We start from the raw sequence: 17,464 nt of genomic DNA on the forward strand, positions 1-17,464 counted from the left end.
TTTTGTTTGTTTTTTGTTTTGTGAGAGAAACACAAATAAATACTTCCCAAGGGCCTCTTCTTAGGGAGAGGAAAGGGAGCTCTAGTTTGTTATGAAATAATTCAGGTTTTAGTGTTAAACGTTCAAAGGCACCAAGATCAGGCCTTAAGTAGTACCCCACCCTTCCCCCACCCCCCAAAAAATAAAACAAATCAGATTCCTCATTTCCTCTGTTTGGCTGGCCTAGGATGGCAAATTGCTACTGCATTTGGAAAATGGTGTTAAAAAAATCTCAATCTGAAATCAAGTGTGTGCCAATTTAAGTTCAGGATATACTGTATGAAGGAAGGGGGAAAATAGGCTTGCATTTCATATTTTGCTACATTTGACATATCTTATAAAATAATAGTACCTAGAATTAGCTCGGCCAGATGAATCTTAGGAAGGTAATGGAAGTCCCTGCCCCTTGAAGATGAGAGAGATTTCTGGGCCAAGGGCTGGTGCCGGTGACTCTTGGAGCAAGGTAGTCAGTTGAAGATGAAAGTAGAGAAGAGTATTTCAGACATCTCAGAGCCAATCGGGTATTATTAAGGGAGCTGTTTTCTAAGCAGTATATAGCACTGTTTGAAAACACCCCTCCAGAAATCTTTCAGCCCCTGGGTCTGGCCCTGCCTCCTACTGACAGACCTCAGTGTTTTTTCCCCATCCTTCTGGGCTTGGGCAGCTGTGAGTCAGTAGTTAAGTACAAATCCCAGGCCAAGTCGTACTTTATTAACATGATTCAGGAGAAAAGAATTCTAATGAAAAATTTCAGAGGCCTGTGCTAGGCTGTTTCATGATATTGTCAGATCTTCCTGAACTCAAGGAAGGCCCAACAAAATCTATTATTTCTGTTTATTACTCAACTTGGAATCTGTTGGAAAAATCTTACATGAAAACCTCAGGAGAGTGTGTTCTGGTTGAGGAATTTATTCCTGAGAGCACAGTGGCCTCTGTTTACTCTGTCTGAGGCTGGCTGTCCTGATACCTTGAGCAACCTGCCTTCTCCTCAACCAGCAGACCTAGACTAACAATTCTGGACTTTTAACCCCTTTTGCAGATGGCTCCCAGGCAACTTGATGGAGTTGATAGGAATGCAGATCTCAGAGCTGTGAGAGAACATGAAAGATATTTTTAAAGTTGGCAGTAAAGCCTTTGAACCAATAAATGACTATGAGGGTTTTTTTCTGCCTTATTTTTTTTAGTCTCATTGCATGTTTATCTTAGAAAGTAATTTTGTGCCACAATGTCAAGACTTACTGGTATTTCCCATATAAATTATAAGATATCATGAATAATGTTACAACTAATAGTTAAATTGATGTCTTAAAGATTTTCTTTAAAAAGATAAAACAAAATTTAAAGTTACCCTAAAATAACCATGATTATTTATATTTAAGTATATTTGAGTAGGAGAGGAAAGGGTTACGATTGCCATTGAGAGAATGAAAAGTACACAGAATCTGTAGTGTCATGTGTGTTTTGTCATCCATGAACATGGTATACCCCTCTATTTGTGTAGGTTTTCTTTAATTTCTTTCAGCACTGCTTTTTGTAGTTTTCAGTAGTTTATTTTGAAGACTATAGTATGTCCAGATGTGAACATTATTCATTATGCATGACTGTTTCATTAGAATTAGGTTTGAGAACCTCTATTTAGAGCTATAATTCTGTCTTCTTCAAACAACTCTTTATTAATAATGATGAAAACTAATTCTTCCTCTGGCCATTTGGCGAGTGAACTCAGGCACAGATAACTAAGACTGCTGCTGAAGTGAGTTATTGACCTGGATGGCTTTGCTCTAAGTTGTAGGAACTCAAGAGTTCAGTGTGTACTTAAGAAATGTGTGTGTGTGTGTTTTTAAAGATTTTATTTATTTATTTGAGAGAGAGAGCACGAGCAGGAGGAGTGGCAGAGGGAGAGGGAGAAGCGGGCTCCCTGCTCAGCAGGGAGCCTGAGGACGCTGAGCTCCATCCCAGGATGCTGAGATCATGACCTGAGCCAACAGTAGATGCTTAACCAACGGAGCCACCCAGGCACCCCAAGAAATATGTTCTTTACCTGAGGCTCAAACTGGTGTTCCTGACCAGGGGATAGCCATAAGATCTCTTCACTGAGGTAAAATGAGTATCCTTATTCCTTTAGACTAAAGGTCAGAGTTAGGGGCAATATCAGAATCCAAAGGCTGAAAGTTGTGTCCTTTTGCTGGACCCTTGGGTTTTCCCAGCAGATTTTTGCTAGAGCACAGTCACTCTGGTGAAGCTTTATTTGAGACTTGTAACTAAAGGATTTTGTAGAGATTTTATGCTCCAAATGTGAGGAATGCCTGTGGACTTTACCAGAATGAATCTGTTGGACTATTACACTTTTATTTAGTAAAAGTAATTCTCCAGCACAGTGTTCATTCTTGACAGAGATTGTGTGGTAGATGTGACCTTGGGCTGTGGATTCAGACACAGGTTCAGGCTCAGGTTTTGCTATTTGCAGGCTGTATAATCATAGCCTCAGTGTCCTCACATAAAAAAAATAGAGATATCATCAGCAGTATCTACCAGACTGTGTTCTGGTAATGATTATAAATGAGATAATGCATATAAATCAGAGGGTCATGTTTATTTTATTTTATTTTTTTTTAAGATTTTATTTATCTATTTGAGAGAGAGAGACACAAAGATATCAAGAGAGATAGAGAGAGCAGGAGCAGGGAGGAGAGGGAGAAGCAGGCTCTCGGCTGAGCAGACAGTCCGATGTGGGGCTTGATTCCAGGACCCTGGGATCATGACCTGAGCCAAAGGCAGATGCTTAATCGACTGAGCCACCCAGGCGCCCTGGGTCGTGTTTATTTTAAATGAAACTATTAGAAATAGTGTTCTTTGAAAATGTTAGCATGGTGAACATATTTACCCAGTCCTTTAAGTTATAAGTCTTATTATTCAGACATATATTTGGTTCAAAAATCAGATGTGATCATGAAATACAATTTTGCAGAAAAGACAGACTCTGTCAATGATCAATTTCTTTATTTTCCTTATGTTCTGCTTAAAGCAGTACAGTGGGAGCACCGAAGTGGTATAAGGTGTGTGATGAAGTTGGGAGGAGGTTGTCAATAAAAAGCTTTCTTTTTTTCTTGTTTTGGAGATTTGAGTTTGAGTCCCAAGTTACGACTTTCAGAGCTTCTGTTGCCTAATCTATAGAGTACTGCTAATTACTCTTAGTCTGTTGATTGTCAGGAGAATGAGATGCATGTTGGGCTCCCTGCTCGGCTCTCCGTCTGCCTGCCACTCTGCCTACTTGTGCTTTCTCTCTGTCTCTCTGTCAAATAAATAAATAAAATCTTTTTTAAAAATTTAAAAAAAAGCAGCCAGCAGTTTGTGGCACGTAGTAGGTCTTTACAAAGTTAATCCTTATTTAGAGAACCTGTATATTTGGGAAAAGAAAGAGAGCTGAAACAAACCTAGGATGGGCAGAGTGAGTTTATTGTTCAACTGTGTGCTCCCAACAGAGATAAGGCAGGTCAGGGTATTTCTTTGGGAGATGGCTGATTTGCTGTTGGCTGAGCTAAGGACTCAGGTGGCTTTGAAATGAGCAACGTAACAGCCAAAGGAATAAATCTGGAGCTAGGATGGAGAAGACCTTGCTCCGCTAGAGGAAGTGACTTGCCCTTTAGCTGGAGGTTGGAGGTAATAGTGGCACTGAGGATTGGGGATGGGGGGAGAGAGGAGAACCCAGAAACAACAGAGTGAGACCACCTAACAGTAATTTTCCTCATCTGTGTAGTACCTGTGGGCTTAGTCCCACCCTAAACCATCCTACTTAACATTGTAATCCCTCTGAACTCCTGGTATGTCCATCCCTTCTCATTTTGCTCGTTTTTCCCCTCATAGCACTTATCACTTTAAAACATGCTTGTAATTTACTTATTGTGTTTATTATTTATCTCCCCCTACTAAAATATAAGTTCCACAAAAGTTAAGTCAGTTTGCAAAAGCTTTGGTGTAGCTGTTCCGTATATATGAAAATTCTCAAATGGAGGACTTTGCCCAGTGCCTTTGTCCCTGCTTAAATGTGACCTTTCAGGGAGCGGGCAGGGACTGTTCACTGATCAATCACTAGTCCCTTGCACATAGTGGGTGCTTAATATTTATTGAATAAATCAATAATTATAACCCTGTCTCACTCATAAAGTACAGTAAAGGGAAACAACTTTGCTAAAGTAATAAATCTGAACCTTAATGTATTTTATTTTGGGGGAAGGAAGCGATGTTGGGATGAAGGCTAGCCTGTGGAGACCAGGTGAGGGGTCACTGTCTTCAGATTCTTAGGTAAAACAATGTCTGAGTGACCTGTGGTGGTTGTTTTAAAGACAGGTATTGGATCTGTCACTAGATAATGTCTTTAACAGCAAGAAGCTATTGCCTCTTGGTAAACATTCTGTAAAGCTTAGCCTAAGACTCTTTAGTACTCTTTACCTTGGCTTAAGTAGTGCTGGTATATTTCATGCAGGAGCTGAAGGTTTAACTCTTTAAACCAGTGGCTCTCAAAGTGTGGTCATGGATCTGAGACCTTATCAAGAGTTTGTGAGGTCAGAACTATTTTTTTTTTTTTAAGATTTTATTTATTTATTTGAGAGAGAGAATGAGACAGAGAGCATGAGAGGGGGGAGGGTCAGAGGGAGAAGCAGACTCCCCGCCGAGCAAGGAGCCCGATGCGGGACTCGATCCCAGGACTCCAGGATCATGACCTGAGCCAAAGGCAGTCGCTTAATCGACTGAGCCACCCAGGCGCCCTGTGAGGTCAGAACTATTATTGTAATAATTCAAAGTTGTCTTTTTCACGGGGTTGACATTGCAATATTCCAAGAGGAATATTGGAGAAAACAGTTGGTGCCTTAGCAGGGATCGAGGTAGCACTTCACTGCCACACACCAGTTTCGGTTAAGAATGTTTTTGCCAAAGGAATTAAAAACCCTCAAATACATGTCTTTTTCACATTCTCTATGAAATGGGAAGGAGGCAAGTTGCTCTTCTACATTCCAAAGCGCCGTGGCCGTCCTGAGGAAGCACTTGCTCAGTTATCTGAATTGTGAGCTGAACTGGTCTGTTTTCACGGAATACCATTTTACTTGAGAGGACGACTGACAAACGATGGTTATCTAGCCTTCGGTACTTGGCAGGCATTTTTCGAAAATGAACAAAGTGATCCTGTGATTTCAAAAACTGTTTACAATCTTAGTTGCCAATGAAAAATTTTATTTTTCATGCAAAAGTTAAAGTTTTGGAAAACTTATATTCATCCCCACGACCATGGCAGTTTCTGAATAGTTAAATACCTTTTTGATGAGATCAATGGAAATATGAACAAATACGATTTTTTGATATCATATAAGAAATATGTCAATATCTGGCATATTTGCATAACTCTGTGAACTGTGATTTTCCAGATGGCCGATACATGATGTTACAAAATCATGTGTGGGTAATAAAAGATCTCGCATCTTGATAGTGCAGGATAAAGCAGTTGATTTTTAAAAACTTTGTATTTTCAGATAGTTTTGGACTTACAGAAGACTTAAATAAATGGTACAAAGAGTTCCCATATGCTTTACTCAGCTTCACCTTATAATAACATCTTATATACCCATAGAACAATTATTAAAACTAAGAAATTAATCTTGGTACAATATTATTAACTGAAGTATAGAATTTGTTTGGATTTCACCAGTTTTTCCTCTGATGCTCTTTTTCTATTCCAGGACCCAACTCAAAATCTCACATTGCATTTAATTGTCATGTCTCCTTGGTTTCCTCCAGTCTGTGACAGTTCTCTGTTTTCCAGTGACTTTGACACTTTTGAAGAGTGGCCAGTTGTTTTGGAAAATGTTCCTCAATTTGAGTTTATCTGATATTCTCTCATGATTGAGGTTATGCATTATTGGGAAGGGTACACATAGGAAATGTGCCCTTCTCAGGGTGTCAAATCGGGGTTACATTAAATTGATACGTCTTATTACTGGTGATGTTGACCTTTATCACTTGGCGAAAGTAGTGTCTGCCAGAATTCTCTGCTATAAAGTTACTGGTTTTACCTTTGTAAATTACTCAGTATTTTGAGAGCAGTGGATTTTAATGTAACGAGGTATGAAAAGTTTATTATGCAATTCAGCTTGCACATTACAACTGACCTTTAAGTGATGACTATTTAATGAGTTTAGGTAAAATATTGAAGAAGAACTAGCTAGCTACAAGTATATGAAGAGACTGTTAAGATTTGCTTCTCCTTTCCAACTACATATCTGTGTGAGGCCAGATTTCTTCATATCCTTCAACCAGAACAATGTATCACAGTAAATTGAATGCAGAAGTAGATCTGGAAACACAGCTGTCTTCTATTAAGCTAGTTGTTAAAGAGTTTGCAAAAATGTAAAACAATGCCGCTATTCTCACTAAATAGTTTTATTTCAAAAATAATTATTTTTCATAAAATAATATTTGCATTAGCATCAGTGGGTTTATTATTATTGGTTTTAAATGAATTAAATACTTAAAAAATTTTCTCAGCTTTCATTTCTGTTGTGCTAAATGTTGATGGATAAAACTCATACCAACAAAATCTCTTTGGAGTCCTCAGTAATTTTAAACATAAAAGGATCCTAAGACCAAAACGTTTCAGAATTGCTGCTTGCTAAATAAAAGAAGAGATATCTTAGCATGTGGAGGGGGCGAATCTTGTCTTCTGGCCCAAATGAAGTTTCAGTGAAGTGTTTCACCTAGAAGTCTTGGCCCTGGGGAGGTCGCTCAGTACCTCTGTATCTATTTTTTCACCTGGCAGATGAGAGACATAAGCCTGAGGATCTTCAGGTTTCTTTCAGCTCGCAAATTTTATGATTCCAAATCACTGTTGCTGTCAAAGATGTCATCTTGGCAGCATGGGCATTATGGAGCATTACACATAATTTCTAGAGAGTGGTATTTACAAAGTTAATGACAAAAAGGATCATATCTAGAGGATATGATATAGTAATATTTGTGAGGCAGGGATTTGAGAGCCCCATTCTGACTTTTTAGGCCTGTAAAATTATTTCTTTCAGTGTCACCTTCAAAAAATTGTAGTTTTAGATCTTAATTGGTTTTTACTATACTGAGAAGGTGAAGATTTTTAATTTTTGCTGAATATTTTTTTTGTCAGTTTATGTGTATCACAAACTAAAAAGTGTGTGATTTCCTAGAATTTTTGTGCTATAATATTCTGTGCATATACATGAAACTTCTTTTGTGTGGAGATTTACAAATATTTCGATAAGCCATTTTTCTTTGTTATGGGTTCTTCATATAGCACCAAAATCTATATTGAGGCAGGCTAGGGTTGTAATATCCATTATATACTTAAAATCTTTATGAAATTAATTAGTTATTTAGTACTTGTTTTTTAAAAAACTTGATGAAGAGTCCTTAGACATCCTTAATATTTACAAATGTAGACTTAAAAAAAAAAAGCCAGCTGGAATGTATTAAGAATCCCAAACTTTGGAACTAACATTTTCCTTTTTCAGTTTAAATGGAAGGAGACTTGATGGCTTTAGTTTTTAAAGATGAAGAAACAAAAGGGAGGGGGAAGCCAGTGGTGTATTGTCCTATTAAGTATCAGTCTCAATCAGTTTTTAGACAGGATCCTGAATTCCTGTAATGTGGATTTTGTAATGGAAACTGCCACAGTTGAGGGCCAGCTCTGTCATAATCACCAATTTGGGCATCTCTGATACCTAGCAGAAATATAAATATCTAATGTAGTGTGTGTTTGTTATACTGTCATAGGAAATTTTGTAATTGATTCTGAGCCAGATTCTTCTAGTGTTTAAGCTACTACTTGGAAATAAGATTTGGAAACTGAACTAACTCTCTGAGTACTTCTACAATTTAGTAAAATACAGCAAATTTAGTATGTATTATATCTAGAAAGGAAATTTATGATTTTCATACATCAGAAAAGCTTCATTCATCACATTTCAAAGGTTCCTTTAAGTAGTTAACTATTTCAGGATCTTTATGTAACACAGTCTAAGAGGAAGATGCTCTCTAACTCCCAACAAGACAGCTTAACAGAGCATAGTGCTTCAGAGCGTAGACTTAAATGCTAATCCCAGGTCTGCCAATAAATAGCTTTGTAACCTCTGTTTGCTTCAGCAGCCTCATCTGTAAAGTGGAGGTAATATAATAATAGCATTCATCTCACCAGATCATTTTCAGAATTTAATGAGATAGGACGCTTCACGTGCTCAAAACCTGCCGGGCACTTAGTAACTATGCTGAGCCGTAGCTTTGAGTATTTGTGTGCTATTAAAATTATTGCTTAGTTAACATGTGGTATATTTTAGGTTGCTTATTTCTTCATGACATCTGAGTTTGTATCTAGTTAGTAACATTATCCTCAAGTAATGTTTTAGGATAAGTTACATCTGGGTAGATTTTACATTCATAAGGCACACTACTAGAGCTCTAGATTTGTGGTATGTTGGTATTTTAAGGATCCTTAGAGATTATCTGGTTCAGCTCAGCCTGGTACATAAATCACCTTTCTAATATCCTGTTGACTGAGCCTCTAGCCTTTACTTGAATTTAAAATATCCCCGACCTTTGGGAAATTCTTCTTTGTATTGTGCAATCCACCTGGCCATAAACCTCCACTCTCAGCCCCTAGTTCTGCCCTGTAGAGTTGCATGGAATTTGGTTAACAAATAACCCACCTGAATGGAGATAGCGAGGTAAAAGGATTCTTGATAATTAAGGGTTGTCTACAAGTGACCAGAATGGTGTAGCGACGGGATTTAAAGGACTTTGCTCCCTGTTCATAAAAGGAGTAAGGCTTGTATTTGTAGGTAGAATTGCTCTGAGCTAGTTGGGTACGCATTTGGCATAGAAATTTGTTCCATTGAGCCTGTGGCGGGGCAGTGAGCCAGAGGGGAAAGGCAGGGCCTGGGTCTCTGGACCTCACTCTATAAAACACCCCCCATGCATTGTTGCATATGTCCTTTCCTGGAGGAGGAGCTTTGTGTTTAAAAGTTTGATCTGCCATATTTTTTTAATTGCCTAAATGGAAGCTCCATGAAAGAAGAGAAGGCTGCTTACCTTGTTCACTGCTTTATCTCTGACAGCTGCAAGAACTTGGGAACTATAGGTGCTCAGTATTCAAATGATGGAATTAACGATTAAACACTTGAATGTGAATCTGTTTTCAATTTAGTGCAGGGAAATGTCACTTTCACTTTTTTTTTTGAAACTAGCTCATGTTTAATTGTGACTTTTTTAAAAGATTTTATTTATTCATTTGAGAGAAAGAGAGCACAAGCAGGGGGAGAGGCAGAGGCAGAGGGAGAGGGAGAAACAGACTCCCCACTGAGCAGGGAGCCCGACTCGGGGCTCAATCCCAGGGCCCTGGGATCATGACCTGAGCCGAAGGCAGATGCTTAACCATCTGAGCCACCCAGGCGCCCCTAATTGTGACATTTTAAAATTGGACAAATGTTTTGACATCTGTCCTCTCCCCATATTTCCTCTCTTTAAAATGACAGGAGAACACCAACCAATCACAGGCTTCATGAGTTTTATAAGTCAACCCCATTCGGTTCCTATTTGCAGCACCCAATTTTCCTTTGAAATACCAGACAGACCCGGCAGTGGCCAGCCAGCAGTACACTTCAGACCTTCAGAGTTCCAAGTTCAGCTTCTCTGAGCATTAGGTGCTGCAGGGGCACTTGTCCAAAACTGGTCCCTCCCTATAGCTGGGGAACTTTAAATGTACCAGTGAAAAAAGCTTTTTCTCCTACAAGGGGAAGAAAGAAAATCACTCCCCCAAACACAGCAGATCTGGTTGTGAGGTCTTTCCTCCTGTCCCATCTCTTCAGGCTTGTTTTTTGCAGCGGAGCCAGAGAGACCAAAATCTAACCTGAGTTATAAGAAACAATAGACAGTGATAGCTATAAAGGGAGTGGCCAGGAGCAAATGAGATACTGCTTTCCCTCCTACATCCAATATATGTGCTTCACAGAAAAACAACACAAATAACAGGTCCACAAAATACAACAGCCAGAATGATAAAACCCATTCATCCAAGGGGGGTGGAAAGCAGGACAGGGGGCTGGGAGGGTCAATGGCACAGGGAGAAAAAAAGTATTCACATTAGTCCAGGCACGGGGGCTGGCAAGTGCCAGAAAAGACCTGCAGAGAAACCTGTGGTCCATTCAGACTCACCAGTGTTAAAAACGCACCCACTGGGGTCAGGACGATTGTGCCTTACATGCACCAGAGACAGAAATCCCAGTTCCTCAGAGAGAAGGGAACAGGCAGAGGGTCCTTGGCTGAGCAGGTCCTGCCTTCCCTGGTGGAGGAGGGGACAAGGAAAAGAGCTCCTATTGCCTCCTTCCAATCCCCCCATCCCCTCTGGATGGCAGGCGACTCAGGGGCCTGCAGCAGCCTTTAGTCTGGCAGGAGACGGATGCGGCGAAGAGAATTTTTCTGCAGAGGGTGAGCTACTCAGGGCGGACTGCAGGTAGACAGTCTTGCGGAAAAGTCTGTTGCTTAAGAAAACCACCAAGGAGAAGAGGTACACCTGGAAAAGGTAGACTTTGCCAGGGGTCTTTGCTTCATTGGCACTGATAATGAATGGAGGAAAGGAGGGAGAAGAGGCAGCCCCTGATGATGTATGAGGACTGCATTGCTGTGAGGAAAGCCAGGGGCAAACCAAATCCAAAGTAGTAAGGCCGGTTCCTTTCTATGTTTGACAACTGCTGGTGCATTTCAGTTCCTTTATTGAACCAATGATACTCAAAGCAGTCCAGTGAGTAGAGAAGGAACATATGCAGAAGACTAACCAGCTGACCGACAAGGTGGATGGGAAGGAGACTCACAGACATGCCCTGGATGAGGGAAAGAGCTTGCGGTGAAAGGTTGAAGAGCATGTCAGCAGTTGTTTTGCTGACACTAGGGAATGGGCGAGGCTTCCTCCCCGATACCTCAAATGCCACATCAGCTGTGTCTTGAAATGAAATGACATTTACAACTTTGCGAAAGCACAAACAGAGGGAGCACCCAAAGAGCACTGAAAACTGAGGTAAGGAAGAATTCCAGCTATGACCAGACATCTCTAGGTTGTGATGGATCACCAATAATTTGGGCTATTACTGACTGTAGTACAGGAGGAAACACTTGATAAAACAAGAGACTTCTGCTAACCACATGTAGCTCATGCTCTTGCTTCCTTTCTGTACTCTGGGCTCTCCTGTGCACCAGGACACCGCTTGCCCTTCTTTCACGCTCCTCCTCTCTCTTGTGCTGAATCCGAGCATCTAGCTTTGAGATGGTACAGATGCCCCAGATGGAGTCTTTGATTCCCCTGGTAAGGTCCTGGAGAAGGGTGTTGACACACTCAGCCATCTCTTCACCACCCAAACTACCAACTACACAGAGGACAGAGAAGTGTCTCAAAATCTTTCATCATGAAGGAGCCGGCTCCTCTGGCCGCTCCAAACACCTGGCTCTGACCCGCCTGGCCCCTCGCCCACCGTGGGCTGGCTTGGCTCCTCCTGGCTCCCCCTGGCCCCTCCGCGCCCGGCCGCCAGCTCCCGATGGGGCACTCCCAGGGCCTGGGCCGCTGCACCCACGCTGGGCATGCTGGGTCACACTGGGCCGCTCTCATTTTGACTCGTATGTCGTGGCCCATTCTTGGTGCCTGAGCTGAAGGAGAACCTGTCAGAGAATAGGAAATGAGACCTCAGGAAAAAGTATTAATAATAATCTTATGATTATTTGCAACTTTCAAATACATTCAGAAAAAAGTACTTTTTTTCTGTTTAGATAATGTGAAGATTTTCTAGAAAGGAAGGAAAGGTTTCTAAGTTTTTGAAAGGCAGAGGTATATACCATGCTGTCAGAATTGGGTGTTTAAATCAGCTCAGCTGGATGGCAGCTTCACACTATAGCCCCCGTGATGTTACATGAGCTTAGCTCCGCTTTTGAGTGCTAATGAAACAAGGTGGCCAGAAATACGCATTGTAAAAAAACCATCAAAACATTACAATGTAGGAGAAAAATGTAGCGAAAATTTAACATAGAAAGTCCAAATAGTTCCTTTTTCTGAAGGCTTTAAAAATTTTTTTTCTTAGGTAATTTGCAAAGATTATTTTAGGTTGTAGAACGTATATGTAAAATTAAAATGACATTAGCTGAGAACGTTGCACAGTTAATTAAGGAAATCTGAGCTTCCTTTTTTCTTTGGTGTTTGTATCCCTCTTTAAGGTGCCAGTAGCTTAGTTTTCTATAGCAAGAGGACATGTATTTAGGTCAGAACTCATTTACGTATTCCTTGGTTTATCTTGGGTCAGCATTTTCTCTGGGAAGAAACACCTTTTGATTTGGGAACCAGAATGCTGGTTCCTGCCTTCTAGTCCAGGTACCACCGTCCCTACATCCCCCACACCGCGCTCCACCCCCCGCCCCGGCTGGCCTTGGCTTAGTCACTTTCAGTCAGTAAGTCAATAACATCCTGACTTCGAGTGAGTTACTTAATATCATTCCATCTCAGTGTTTTCAGCTGTAGAATGAAGGCAATTGTATATCTCAAGTTGGTTTTGAGGAATAAATACATAAATAAAGTAAAATGCTTAGAAGAGAGCCTGGCACATAGTAAATATTCCATAGATGATAATATTATTGCCAAATGTGGATATTTTGAAGGTAATAGAGTGGAAAATAGCTTTTAAAAAACCCTGGAAATTTCCCCATACAAATTCCAAGGACTATTCATCATTGTCTCCATGATGACCTTAGTATTTATAAAATTCTTCGCCATTTAAGCCACCTGCTGTGCTTCTGTGCACACTTCCCTGTGGGAGGTGTGGAGTTAATTCCTAAGGTGCTCCATTAATCATGAACTAGGAATGCTCTAAAGAAAAGAAGGTATAAGTACTAACTAGTTAGAAAATGAAATAACTTTGAATTTTCTAAAGCTGTGCCTTTACTTGGAATTTTAACTTTGTTGAATTTCTCTGTAAGTGGATAAAAAACTGTTCCATTCTTAGATTCACAGTGTTCGTAGGCAAAATGGAAAAAAAATCGATAAAAATTGTCATTTTGAGGGGAAAAGTTTTTTGTTTTTTTTTTAAGATTTAATTTATTTATTTGAGAGAGAGAGAGCAAGTGCAGCGGGGAGGATCAGAGAGAGTCTTAATGGACGCGGGACTTGATCTCATGACCCTGAGGTCAAAACCCTGAGATCACAACCTGAGCTGAAACCAAGAGTGTGATGCTTAACCGGCTGTGCCACTCAGGTGCCCCAAGGGGAAAAGTTGTTTTTTTTTTTTTAAATAATCGTCTACATCAATCAAATTCCATGGATGTTGTCTTAATTATCATTTTGTGTCTTCAGAGAACAGAGCAGATTTTGAACATGCTTCCCCCCCACCCCCAGTATATTGGCCATTATATTTAACAGTATTTGGGGGTTTTAAAAATAGAGGTAATTAATTGCAAAGCATTTTGATGTTCAGCAGGCAAAGGAAACACATTACTTTGTGTAAACAGAGGTTAATACGGAGTCTTTGAAGTCTAAATTATTGAAGTATTTGCCTAAGGACAAACTTCTTAACTATTTAAGTTTCCTCTGGCCTGTAATGAACTACATTGGTGGGAATAACACAGAAACATCTTATGTGTGAAACATTTGGGCCCTGTTTAGAAAGTATGATGGATCCAAGTTTTCAGGTTTACCTTTGAGTTACACTGATAAATTAGAAAACTTTCATCCTGTTTTCCTCTCCTTTTTGTGGTCTAATTGGCTCATGGTTGGTAAAGACAGAAGCATATGTTTTTGAGAGAGATAAGCTTTATCTTCATTTTGTTTACATTTTAAATGATCACCGTCTCTGGAACTGGCATTGGGACCAAAGAATGTTTATTACTTCCATGTTAACATGGGGCTGGGTCTGAAAGATGTTAAGTGAAGTTTATGTTCGGTTCTATTCTATGGCTTCCTTGGGCCCCAGCCAAGGTAACCTGGTTTTGTAAGGGCCAAGAGGACCTGCCTTATCATCTCTTTTTTATAGCTGTTTTTGTGTTTTTATCTGAAAGCATCTACCTTGAGGGCAGAAGCTTTACTTTGCAGAGTAAAAAATAACTGTTTCTAATCTTAGCAAGTGGACAATAAGGGGGGTGGCCAGGGGTATACGTGTTTCCAGACACAGTTGTGTTTCACACCTGCCTAGTTGTATTACTGGTCAAGCAGATCTTGTGGCCTTTGGGCAGGATTGCCTTGGAAGATGGAAGCACAATAGGGATAGTTTCTAATTTAGAAAGACCTCTGCAGCTCCAGTCCAGAAGGTTTTTTGTTTTTGTTTTTTTTCTTTTGTTTTTACCTGCACGTGTCAGGTGGGGTGCAGTGTTTCCTGCTGTGGAAGTGGGGAGAACTGAGTCACACCCTCACGGAGAAGGGAGGAAGCACCCGATTGGCCTACACGATTCAGAAGCGTCACGGGCTCAACTCCATGTTCACTTTTCCAAGGTCCTTCCTGTTGCACTAAACGCTGGCCCTGCCCCCTCCCACCCTCTGGGGACTGTGGAACCCCTGGGAGGAAGTTGCCACTCCTATGCCCTTTATCTTCCTGTGCCCTCTGGCTGGGATCTGTCATGTGGGTACGGGCCCCATGTGAAATCACATTCCTCCTCAGTGCCCAGACTCCCATGTGAAGTACTGGCCGGTGTGGTTGCAGCTCCCGTTGACCCATTGTTCACAGAGGCATAGGAACACATAGCCCAGGCTGTAGAACCCAAAGAAAGCTCTGGTGACCTCTGCTATTTAGCAGCTGCTCCTAAGCACCAGTCACTGTGGCAACTGGGCTCTGTTTATGGACATGAACAAGGACCTCAAGGCCGGGGCATTCACACCATGGACAGAGCTCCCCCTGGAAGTACATTGCCTGCCAGATTGCCAGGGCTAAACCAAAACAAAGACAAAGACATACCAAACCGAAGTAGCTGGGGAAGTGTTCTGCCCCTGGGGGACATGCACCATGGCCTAATTGCCTGGTATCCTCCAAACAGAACCATGCCAGGGTGAGCTTATCTTGGTTATGCCAGAGAAAGAAGGTGGCAAAGACCCAGGTACTTGAATGTGTAATTTTTTGAGTATACCCTTGCGTTGTACAGGGCTGGCCTCTAGCTATGGGTTTAGAAGGAAGTTTATTACCCAGGATCTGACTTTTTGAAAATCTTATTTTAGGTCCTGCTTTTATGTAAACTGTAAAGCTATTTTTGGGTCTGCACCTTTAGAATAGACCCTTGTCTGGAATAACTGAGTTTGGAGTTTGTCCTGTTTGAGTCCTCGCTTTCACAGTGATGGTCCAAGTATTCCCTGTGGGAAATGGTGAGCCATAGACATCTTTGAGCACACTGTGAAACCCAGAGCTTCCTTTGAAGGGACTGTTATGTACTAGGGTGCTTCTAGCATTCTTAGGTTTTATGATTCCGTGGCTGGACCTTCCAGCATATGCGTCTTTTAGCCTCATTTAGATGCTCACTGGGATACTTCACCGGGGTGTAGATAGATGAAGCTCTAGTCTATATTGAAAGTTCCCAGAGTTTGGAGCTGGAAGGACCCATAAAAATCATCAAACCACACTCCCCTATTTTAAAGATATGTAAGCCAAGGCTAAACTCACTCTGCTAATTTGGCAGAGCTGAAACAAGTGCATAGGTCTTCTGATGTCATTCCAGAGCTCCCCTCCCCACCCTGTGCCTTGTCGCTGTGAAAGTCTGCTTAACTGTGGCTTCTATGTCCCTGGGGAGGAGGGAGAGATGGGGAGGTTGAGAGGGCTGGCATTGGTGATTTGCCAACAGAGCAGAGATGTTCAGGAATGACATATATTTGGAGAAAGAGGGACTCTTACTTGTAAGTCAGCCTTAGCTTTAAAGTGTAAAATATCCATTCATGGGGCGCTTGGCTGACTCAGTCTGTAGAGCATGTGATTGACCTCAGGGTCATGAGTTCAAGCCCCACGTTTGGTGTAGAGCTTAATTAAAAAAACCACAAAACTTAAAATAGCCATTCATTGCATTGAGGAGGCCTTGAGGTCTGCCACCTGGTCTTCTTGATCTGATCAGATGTCAAGGAATTGGGATAAAAGGGGAGAGGGTCTTGGGGTGGGGTGCTACTGGTTACGAGTACTGAGAAGAATGTGAGCTTCAACCATAGTCCCTTCCTAGAGGGATTCAGGCCAGGCTCTATCCCTGTGATCCTTGACTCCTTAACTTCCCCTGTGCGTCCCGGGGTTTGAACAGCTGCTGCCCCTCATGAAGGTGACCCATCCCAAGGGACCCTTCACTGCAGGGAAGGACCTAAAGCTAAGTGTACTTGGTCGTCCTTCAATACTCAGGCGTTTGTGGTTACTGGGGTGGCTGCCACTGTTTGCTCATGGTAATTCCTTATGAACTCTCCTGTTGACAAACCAAACCAAATCAGTAGTGGTCTTCCTTTATCTGAGGATTTAAGTTAAATTGTAACCACAAGTGTCCTGTTGGTTTCCATTCATTTCGGTGCCGAACATTTGTACTCTGGGCTATGGATGTAATGCTTCTGCCCTGTCTTGGCTGAGACACCTGTGTGAAATGTGAGTTTGCCAAGTGGCAGGCTCTTTTTCCTCTGGCCAGTTAATGAAGCTAAAGTATTGATGGCGTTGATTGGTCATATTTGAGAGTTCATCATGGGCACAGATAATTGGTATAGGCAAATCCTGTGCTCCCCTCTGTGTAATTGTAATCAAGGGAAGAAGCCCACTTTTCCAGGTATGTGCTTTAACTATCATGACACTGAAATTCTCTTGGGCAAGAGATAAGGAAGGAGACTGTTAGAGTATGTTCTGTGCTGGTTCTGTCAGGCTTTGGAGAGCAGACCTCAGGGCGATCTGAAAACCCAGTACCCTGAACTAGGTGAAGCCCTTCCCCAGAATGATGTCTGGACAGTCTGGAGCTGAACAGGTTTCTCTAGTATCTGTTTACAGTTAGCCAGTGAGGTTAATAACAACTTCGTTGCGAGCCAGGGTCTGCACTGGCCATAACTCACTTGTATTCTGGACGGGGGTCAGAGAAACTGGATAGATTTACTTATTCAGGGAGCAGTGAGTAACAGCCACCGTAGCTGCAAAACCAGCTCTTTTCAGCTTTTTGAAGACGTGCACTATTATTGTTTTTAGCAGGTTGGCTAAAAAGTGACCCTGGGAGAGACAAGGCTTTATTCCTCTCTGTCCAACACTCACATGCTTGCTTCTAGTTTGCTGTGGTCAATCAGTAAACATTTATCAAGTGCCTACTGTGTGCCAGGCCCTGTGTTATCATAAACCAGTAACTTATTCTTAGTTAATAAATGATCTTATGCAGCAGGCGTACAAAGGAGCCTTAAGAAAGG

General features: G+C 41.5%; 1 protein-coding gene and 1 pseudogene across 16 annotated transcripts in view; one reads left to right on the forward strand and one right to left on the reverse strand.

The window, feature by feature from the left end:
• TGFBR3 (transforming growth factor beta receptor 3) overlaps positions 1-17,464 on the forward strand; it is a 262,991-nt gene that overhangs the window by 39,408 nt on the left and 206,119 nt on the right. The window lies entirely within an intron of this gene.
• LOC123859401 (etoposide-induced protein 2.4 homolog) lies at positions 10,591-11,445 on the reverse strand (annotated as a pseudogene).

The sequence above is a fragment of the Mirounga angustirostris genome, unplaced genomic scaffold (genome assembly GCF_029215605.1).
Source record: "Mirounga angustirostris isolate CCGP_5_RB_7025 unplaced genomic scaffold, mMirAng1.0.hap1 SCAF_4, whole genome shotgun sequence".
NCBI classification, from domain to species: Eukaryota; Metazoa; Chordata; class Mammalia; order Carnivora; family Phocidae; genus Mirounga; species Mirounga angustirostris.